The sequence below is a fragment of the Scleropages formosus genome, chromosome 10 (assembly GCF_900964775.1).
Source record: "Scleropages formosus chromosome 10, fSclFor1.1, whole genome shotgun sequence".
Taxonomy (NCBI): Eukaryota; Metazoa; Chordata; class Actinopteri; order Osteoglossiformes; family Osteoglossidae; genus Scleropages; species Scleropages formosus.
The window spans coordinates 29,107,150-29,116,767 of record NC_041815.1 but is presented as its reverse complement, the minus strand read 5'-3'; positions in this window follow the sequence as shown (position 1 = coordinate 29,116,767).

Genomic DNA, 9,618 nt, shown 5'->3' with positions numbered 1-9,618 from the left:
CTAACATTTGCTAGCATTCTCTAACATTCACTAAAATTCGCTAACACTCGCTAACAGTCACGATAATTCGCTAACACTCGCTAACATTTGCTAACATTAACTAAAATTTGCTAACATTCGCTAACATTCACTAAAATTCGCTACCATTTGCTAACATTCTTCACCACTATCTGACATTCTCTAACGTTCACTAACCGACTGGGGAGGACGCCGGTTGGTGTGACTTTCCAGTCTCGATCTTGGGGAATTTTTCCTCTTTTGACGCACGCTATTTTTAGGCCGTGAGGGTCACGGGCCCACGACCCTACACCAGGCTCCGGCCACAGTCCCGGAGATTAGCGCTAATTGGGACGCCGGAAAACGGCCCCGCGCGGGTCCAGAAAAATCGTACGGGTTGTGCGGGGAAGTACTTCACGATCCTTCAGCGCCAAACTGTGTGGATGAAGAGGAGTCACGGCGCTCATCAGCGGGGTAGCGCCTACAGTAGAGGCGTTTGCACTGTACACTGGCAAGGAAATTCCTTCGTGGCCTGGCTGCAATTACCTGTGTGCGTGTGTGTGTGTGTATTGCACTTATCAACATAGCTGCTGGTGAAGAGGAAACGCTGTTTTAGCCTAATTAAGCAATTTAAGGGAACTCACCATCAATTCGTTCTTATGCTCCTGTAGGTCTTCCAGAATTAAACTAATCAGTCCATTATGTGTCACCGTGGCAACGAGGAACAGCCGTGGGATTTCTTTGACTTTTTTTCGCAGATTTTTTTTTTTGAAATCCCAAGGCCGGGAGGCGCTTGTGTGCCCGAGAGCCGTGAGCGAGCGAAACACTTTCTCCGAAGGGCACCGCCGCGCGTCCAGTCGGGCGGAGCGGCCGTTGCGTCACGCGCCGATCACTGGGGAAACCGCTGTTTGTTTGCTTTTCTCCATCCAAGTCCGTTCCTCTGTCCTGTCATCAGTAATTGGCAGTTGGAGGACATGTCGGGGGGGAGATCTAGTGCGTTTTGGCCGCTTGGCTCTGCCGCGCCCCCGCGCACGCTCGGCCCTCCCGCGTTCCCATCTGGTCCCCATTTCTACGGGACTTGTTTTGGCTGCTTCCGAATCCCGCGAGCTGCCGTGTGTGTGCCCGCTGTCAGCTCCCAGCTGCCTCCCCGCCCCCAGCCGCCTCGCACCATCGACAGCCACTGGGTGGCCTGTGTTTCGGCTTTCTGCGTACGTGTTCGTTCGTGTGTGTGTGTGTTGGGAGAGCTGGATGTGATGTGTATTTGTGTCTCCTGATAGACTAGACAAGGAGCTAACGGGAAGCGGGACTGGACAAGGACCCCCTTCATATACGGAAACTTGTTCCGAACTGTCCTGTGATACTTTGTCCTCTGTGGAGGACATCTGCTCCGCTCTCGGTCTCCTGGCCCCCTCCCGTGCTCACTTCGGCCAGTGTGCTCCCGCAGTAATCCCGTGATTTCGAATGGACCGAACCTCCGACCTCATCCGCCCCACCCCGTCCCTCAGGCACGGAGGCGCTGTGTGTGACTGGGCCCAGGTGGGCCGTATTAGCCATGTCGCGGAAAACTCTGGAACGGCGGACTCTGGGCTCTCCTGGGAGCCCGGAGTCTGGGTCTGGCCTTGGGCTGCCCATGACTTCCCATGGAGCTAATTGGTGGGAAATGTGTGTGTGTGTGTGTGTGTGTTTGTGTATTCTTTACTGTATTCAGGATCACGAAGTAGGAGAGAGGAGAACTTCTCTCTAGGATGGTGTTTTTTTCAAGCTCCTCAAATATGTTATTGATGAATCCCAGGAGCTGATCCATGTCTTTGTGCCAGAAATTCCAGAGGCGAGTTTTATTATTATTTATTCATTCATCTCATTCTTTTCTTCAAAGCAACTACAACCTATAAGCTGCTTACGCTGATCGACACATCAGGGTACTTTTTACTCTATCAGTTCAGGGTAAGAACCTCGATCAAAGGTAGTAGAGCAGGAGGTGGGATTCGAACCCAGGTTCTTCAAGTGCAAGGCAGCAGCTCTAACTACTGTGCTCCCTGCTGGCCCAGTGTGACAACTGTGATGCACACAAACACTAGATGAGCTGCTGGGCTCAGGTGCGAATGGACCAGTGATGGTTACCGGGAAGAACGTTTGTTTTTGCTTATGGTCTCGTCAGTTGGATGATGAGCAGCCAGGCTGCGTATCCATCAGCCGAACCACACGGATTCTTCCGGAACCGGTGAGATCAGCGCTACGTCCCTCCATGTCCCCCGCTCCGAAACACGGTGCGAGACCCAGGAAACCGCTGTACTCGTCACCCTTGCTTCTTTTTTTCTCCGGCACTCATTCTGTCTGGCTGTGCTCTGTTGCTGCCCCACGATCCTGGGGTGCGGGGTGGGGTTGGGGTGAGGTGAGGTGGGGTGGGGCGGGGCGGGGTGGTGTTTGCGCTCTTTTCCCGGCGCGTCGTCGATATTTGAGAGAGGGTGTAACCCGGCACCGCGGGCCGGCCCGTTCTCAGGGCCCCGCTCTCATTATGGGGTCAGGAGCTCCGGGGCTCGTCAATCACCGGCTCATTAGTGCTCTTTAATGACCCCACCCCCCAGCCAACCCGAGCACGGGTGCGCCAGGGGAAGTGCAGCGGCCTGAGGGCAGCCTGTCCTCTCAGACCTCCCGCCCTGCCCCCCCCACTACTCCCACAAGCTTTCGTTCGTCTTTCTTTTCATAACTTTGTGCCTTTTTCCACGAATAGAGTGTCGGCTTTAGAAAAGCTGCACCTCAGCAGCCAGGAACGATGGACCCGATTGCTCGTCGCCCTTTCTCACACCACGTTCCGGAGTATTCTCGCTGCACAGTCCCACCCTCGTCATCTGGACCGGTTCACGGTACGGGACACGAAGCGATTATCTAAAATAAGGGAGGACACTTTCCCTCAATCTTACATTTATTTATCGGACACCTTTGTTAGAGCTTAGCAGCTTACGCTGATTTACCCATTTGTACACCAGGGTACATTTTACTGTCCCAACTCAGGGTAAGTACCTTGACCAATGGTACTGCAGGAGGCGGGCATCAAACCTAGTTCCTTCAAGTGCAAGGCAGTACCTCTAACCACTACGCCACCTGCTGGCCCTCTTTCACCCTCAGTTGTATTTCAAATATATGCAAAGAAAGAGTTCACACTACTTGGTGTAAAAAAAGTGCCTTGCAATGTTCTGGGGGAAAAAAAAATCTAAAATCCGCTTAAAAAACGTTTTTCCACATTTCATATCCCTGAATTCCCAGCCGAGGTCGTCGACCCCACACTAAATCTATGCGTCGTTTAAGCGGTCGCATCACATGATCCCCTTTTTTAAATTTTACGATAGGGAATAATTAACGCATTGTTTTTTGTGGCACGCTGCGAGGGGGCGAGCTGCTCGGCTCCCAAAGTGGCACTCGGCTGCCAAGTGCCGCGTTTCGCCCCATCACAACGGGGTGTTATTATTAACTGCGTATGCTGGCGGGGGGGTGCTCAATGTTTCCTCTGTTTGGTCATTAAGAGCGGCACATGGCGGTTTAGGTGATTATGGGAATTAGCGCGGCGGTGATTTACTGGGGCTTCGTGGATAAAGGCCTCCTCGGAGACGCGGCTCACGTCGCACTCGTAACCACAAGCAGGGGGCGCTTTCCGCGAGGACTCGAGCGCCTCCTTGTCGGGGACGTCGCCGTAAACACGTCGTTGCCGTGCGGTGCGGACCTGCAGCGGGCGCTTCCCCGGCAACACAAAGGGTCCTCTTCTTCCCACCGCCGCCGCCACCACCGCCGGCCGAATCGCTCTGACATGTGGCTTCAATATACATTTGCCTCCAAATGTGGGATTTATTTGCGGCCCGTCGGCACAGCGGCGTAACCGCTGAAATATTAACATGATTAGGATGGTTTGTACAAATTAGCTCATTTCCTCGGGTGAGAGCAGCACTGCCGACGACACCGGGCCGCAGACAACCAGCCGTGGGAATCGGAGCCCCTCCCTGACCTTTAACCCCTGGCCGAGCTCCTCCCGGACAGCTCTGCCCCGTTCGGGCATCCAGGGGTTCGATGAGTTCTCAATAGCAGCAGCTGCCTGGCTCTACTCTCTTGGCATAGTTGCCCTACAGGTGGGGGGGGGCAGCAGGTGGAGCAACGGTCAGAGCATCACCTGGCGGTGGGAAGGTCCCAGGTTCACATCTCACAGAGTCTAAAGTAGACTGCAGAGGTTGGTAACAATGGGGCGGCACTTAGAGCTCTTGCCTTGTGACCTTAGGTCTTGGGTTCGAATCCCCTTCCTGCTGTAGTACCATAGATCAAGGTACACAAGGTACTGGAGGGGCTTCAGAGGGCCTGTACTGTCCAAGTGAATGAGTTAAAAGTAAAAAATTACTATGCTATTACTACAGCATCATTCTATGTGACTGTAATCAGGTTTCAAGGCAGCATTGTCTCCCACTTTATTTTTCCAGGGGCCCCCAGCTCTCATCAGGGTCCTAAGGGGTCCCCAGGCCACAAAGGGTTAAGAACCTGTGATCTCATCAGTAAGTTAAGTATTATTTCCCTGTGACTTATTTCTCACATTTATTTATTTACATTGTTTTCTAAAATGCCGCCAGTTCTTCCCTCTGTTTTGACTGCGTGGAGGAGAATGTTATTTGTGAGTTATTTATCATGAATTTACTTTTACATTTATTTATTTCTCAGATGCTTTTGTCCAAATTGATTGTCAATGAACTCTATGTAGTGTTATTAGCCCACACACCTTATTCACCACAGTGACTTACACTGCTAGATACATTACTGACACTTTGTCACTCATCCATACATCAGTGGAACACACTCTCTCTGTAACTCGCACACTATGGGGGAACCTGAACAGCATGTCTTTGGAGTGTGGGAGGAAACCAGAGCACGTGGAGGAAACCCACGCAAACACAGGGAGAACATGCAAACTCCACACAGACTAAGCAGGGCTTGAACCCACGTTCTCTCACACCACCCATGCGCTGTGAGACAGCAGTGAACTACTCGCTGTACCACTGTATTATTAATTAGGAATTTTATCAATTATTAACGTCATTAATGTTATTTATTTTTCACCCACAGTGGGGCAGGAGAGCAGTGTGGTCTTCCCCTATGGGGTGGTCTTTATTGCACCACACTTTATCACGGTTGGCCTCTTTGGGCTGCGTTTGGCCCACCGCTGTGCCCGAGTGGCGATGCCGTGCATGATACGGCTGCTGCATGTGGTCAGGCCTGTGTGTGTGTGTGTGTGTGTCACTTCTCTTTTGCAGCCAAGCAATGTTCCCTAGTGCCCCCCGGGCCCCTGCCTGGCCCAGTCGCTGGCTTTGTGAGTTGATCTCATCTGTTGTTTGTTGCTGCTGATAAACACATCATTTCCACTCGAAGCCCTGGTGCTGGGAGGCAGGCCTGGACTCGGGTCAAAGTGGTGCCTGCGCTGCGTGTCCTACTTACACACGCGAAGCCGTCGCCGTGGCAACGCTGAGCCGCCCCAGCGTGCCGAACACGGTCGCGGTAAAGACACCTGATGGGGTCGTTCTGCGTGTGCGATGACTGACTGGCTCCGAATGTTCTTGCCAATAGTTTGTGTACAGTGCTGCACAGTAGGTAGTGCTGGTGCCTCACACCTCTTGAGCTGTGGGTTTGGACATTGGTTCGAATCCAGCTCAGTCTATTTGGACTTTGCCCGTTCACATAGGCTTCCTCCAAGTTTTGGGTGTGAATGTGAGTGAATGAGTGTGTGTGATTGTCCTTTGTTGGACTGCCGTCCTGTCCAGAGTGTATCCTGCAACATACCTTACGCATCTGGGATAGGATCTGCACCACCGCTGCCCTACGCTGGAGAAGCGGTTCGTTCGTAACCTGCTCGCAGGTTAGGTTGTGTATCTCTGATCCGTGACAGGGCGTCCACACGTGGACCAGACAGCGAGAAGGAAGGGGTTCGTAACCCAGTCCCACGGCACAGTGCTGCTCTATGTCGGAGACACTCATCGAATGGGAGTGAGTCAACGGGACTGGAGTTCGGTGACGATTTGGCGAAGTCGAACCCTCGGGAGCGGTCAACGGGAGACTGGAAACCAACCCGGCAAGGAGAGGATTCGCTGTCCGGGAGGAGATCCATATGCGCCACATGTACAGATTCTTTCTCCATCTTTCTGATGTGAAATTACCACAGTGATGTTTACTCTGACCTGGTACCAGATATTTTCCATGTCAACATGCGGCAGCTTCTGTCTGCTGTTTCTCAAAGGCACTCGACACCATCTCCATCTCCGCCGTCTTGGGCGCAGTTGCACCACTCATTTCGATGGCACCGAGTTCAGCTTGTTTGTCTCCAATAACAGCCCAACGCAAAATGGCCTCAGTTTTACTACGTTATTTACTTAGCCCTTGGCTTATGGCCTTATCCAGTGCAACTTACAGCATCTCGCCCATTTATACTGTGTGTTTTACTGGAGTAACTCGGAATAAGTACCTTCTTCAAGTACCACGACAAGTACTACAGCAGTAACAGGGAGCGGGCCTTGAACCAACAACCTCCAGGCTACAGATCCACGTCATTAACCGCACTATTACCAGCTGCCAGGTGTAGTCTTACCTACCGCAAAACACACATGCCCCCCCATGGCTAAGAGCGCAGCCAATCATAGCCAAGTGACCTCATCTGAAGGTGTAAGAGAAGTAGCTCAGGGGGCTACATTTAAGGAACTTTATATGGAAATGGTTAGAGGATCCGTATCATTTCGTAGCGCAGCGTTTGATGTTCCCCGTCCCGCGAGCAGCATCTGCCAATGGTCCTGCAGCAGAACCGTACCGCACCGTACAGCGCCTATTTATAAAGGCGGTTCCTTGCGGGCCACCCCTCGAACCGCACTTAGCAGAAACCAGAGCCTTCTTGGGGATTAGGGTCAGGGGTGAGGAAGGGATGGACGCAACTATTTTTACATTGCGGTTCATGTCTGAGCTTCTTGAAAACGAAACTTTGTTATTTCTTTTTGGGACATTTTAGAATACCACGTTATTGGATTTTTTTAAAGAAAAAAAAAAGACATTAGATTGCAGAGAGGGGTCCGTTCCCTAACACCGCTCTTCAAGGATGGTTCTTCAAACGGTGGACTTTGTGATGGAAACCACCCCAAAGGGCATGTGACCTCAGAGTGTCCCGGTGCAGCGAATCGGACGAACCGCCGCATCCGCGTCCACCTTTCACCTTTCCATCGTTCCCCGTGACACTGCCCTGGTCTCCGAACGCAGAACAAAACCACGTCCGTGGCCCCGCTCGGAACCGTTCCGCTGAACTAGTGCTGTTACTAGCGGTGAAGGGTCTGGTTTCGCGCGGCGGTTGGTAGCGAAATGCACCGATCTGTGGGTTGTCTCCAGTCCCGTTCCACAGGCCACATGGCCCTCGTTTCTGCCCGCATTTTTGTTTGCACGTCACGGGTTTGGTAGCTCCGAATCGGCGATCCGGTCCTTATTGAGGGTGACGTTCGCAGGGGGGCAATCAGCGAATGGGAGGCTTTGAGTAACCGCAGCGGATAGATGCTAATCAGAGCGAATGGAACAGGCCTGCAATGGGCGGGGCTGCGGTCCGGACCAGGCCGGAGGGCGGGGGCTTGGGACCGCAGCGGTGCATTATGGGCCGGGGCGTTCCAGGGATTCTGGTTCATATTAACCTAATTCAAAAAGCCTGACCGAAATCCGACAGTGCTTGGCTGACAAATCTAATAACCGTGTGTGACTCACAGACCCGAGGTGGGATTATATAATTCGTGTCGTCCCCGCTAATGGAGTTAACAAATGTAATACAGCAAACCTGAATTTAATTACCCTGCCTTTGTGGAGAATGGCGCTTTAAATAAACACGCACTGGGGGTTTGCGTTCTCTCCCAGTTGCTTCTCGGTCGGTTTGACATGTGGAGTGAGGCGCTCGCTTTCCTCCGTCGCCGGGTTGCGCCCTAGGTAGGAAATTTATGCGCTTGGGGCCGAATGCTACGTTTCAAAAACTCGACCGCAGAGGAAATCTGCAAAATAAAACAGTAGGTGGCTGAACGATTCTCCCGTTCGCTCTCTGCCTCGGGGACCTCTTCGCTTCGGGACGAGGAGTCCAGGAAAGGAGCGGGACGGCTTAAAGGGACACGCTCTCCGTGCTGTCGGTGAGAGGACTGCGGGCCAACCGGGGCCACCGTGCCATCGTGGGATTCATGGGGTTAACCGACCGTGCTGCCAGAATTGCGAGGCCTGACATTTTACCCAGAAGTGCGCTCACGCTCTGCAGTCTGACCAGTTTCTTCTGCTTAATCATTTCTGGAGGAAAGACTGTGGGTCCCACTCCAGCAAGCCAAGTGTGTCGCCGAGGGGGTCTGCAGGGTTTCTGGAGGCACCTTCTCATTTCGCATGACCCCAAGGTACAAATGGAGGGACCCCCCCCAGAGCTCGGTGGCCCAGCAGGGAGCAGTATCCAGGGGATGGCTAGCACCACAGATCATGAAAAATGGGGTCCTGTTAGAAATTTCCACCAAAAACAGAAACAAGAAGTTTCCAGCTAGAACCAGGGTCCGGATACAGCCAAGAAGCAGAAGACGCGGGGTTTGAACCTCATGGAATGGAGTCGTATCAGAAACTGGGCCTCGGCAGAAATGGGAACTTCTTGAAACAAGGTACCACTGGAACTGGGACCACCTCGAAACAGGACCCTCTAGAAAGAGGGTCCTCACAGAAATGCAAACAGCTGAAAACAGGGCTTTGGTAGAAATGGCAAAGACCAAAAACGGGGTCCTCATCGAGACAAGAAGAGCTTAATAAATGTGGCCCAACCGCAAACGAGATGCCTAGAAACAGGAGTTCTGACTGAAATGAGAACTACTCATTCATGACAGGGTCTCACGAGAATCGGGCTCTTGGAACCAATAAACGTGCGGTCCAACTAGGAACAAGTGCACCTATTAAGAGGATCTTGCAGACACGACGCCCCGGTAGAAGGAGATCCCTGCTGCAAAGGGGAACCAGCGGCATGGAGGTCCCTAGAAATGAGAATCACCTGAGACGACTACTAGTAACGTGTTCCCGCTAAAGACGAGGAGCTTCTAAATCAGGGTCGCGACTGACACCACATCGGATCTCCAAGTTCTAGGCAGGAGGCTCCTCCGGAAACCGGGCCTGGCTGCCGATGACGCCTGCTCGAGACGGGAGCGCGCTAACATCGAGGCCCGTTTCTCCAGAAGAGCCTTTATTACACCAGTCGGACCTTCCTGACAGCGCTCCGCTCCGTCCACGAGGCGTTCTGACTCAGAAAGGGCTAATAAAAGACTTCTGATGCATGAGCGCACACGGATAAGGAGATGAAAGCCGCAATGTGCGCCCGGTTATTTACTGTGTCTCATGACTGCGGCTTATTAAGAGATCATTGCAGATGAAATCCGCTCAGCGTGCAGCTATTGTAATTAGGGATCTAACATCTGAATTGGAATCTGTTGGACTGTGTTCTTTCTTTGCGTTTTGCTCCCGCTTTCCACGTAATTGGTCTTAAATAAACCATTTCATAGGAACGTTGAGGCATCTGCCTCATTATGAAGCCCCAACGGATCCCCCCACTCGCTCCCCCGATGCACT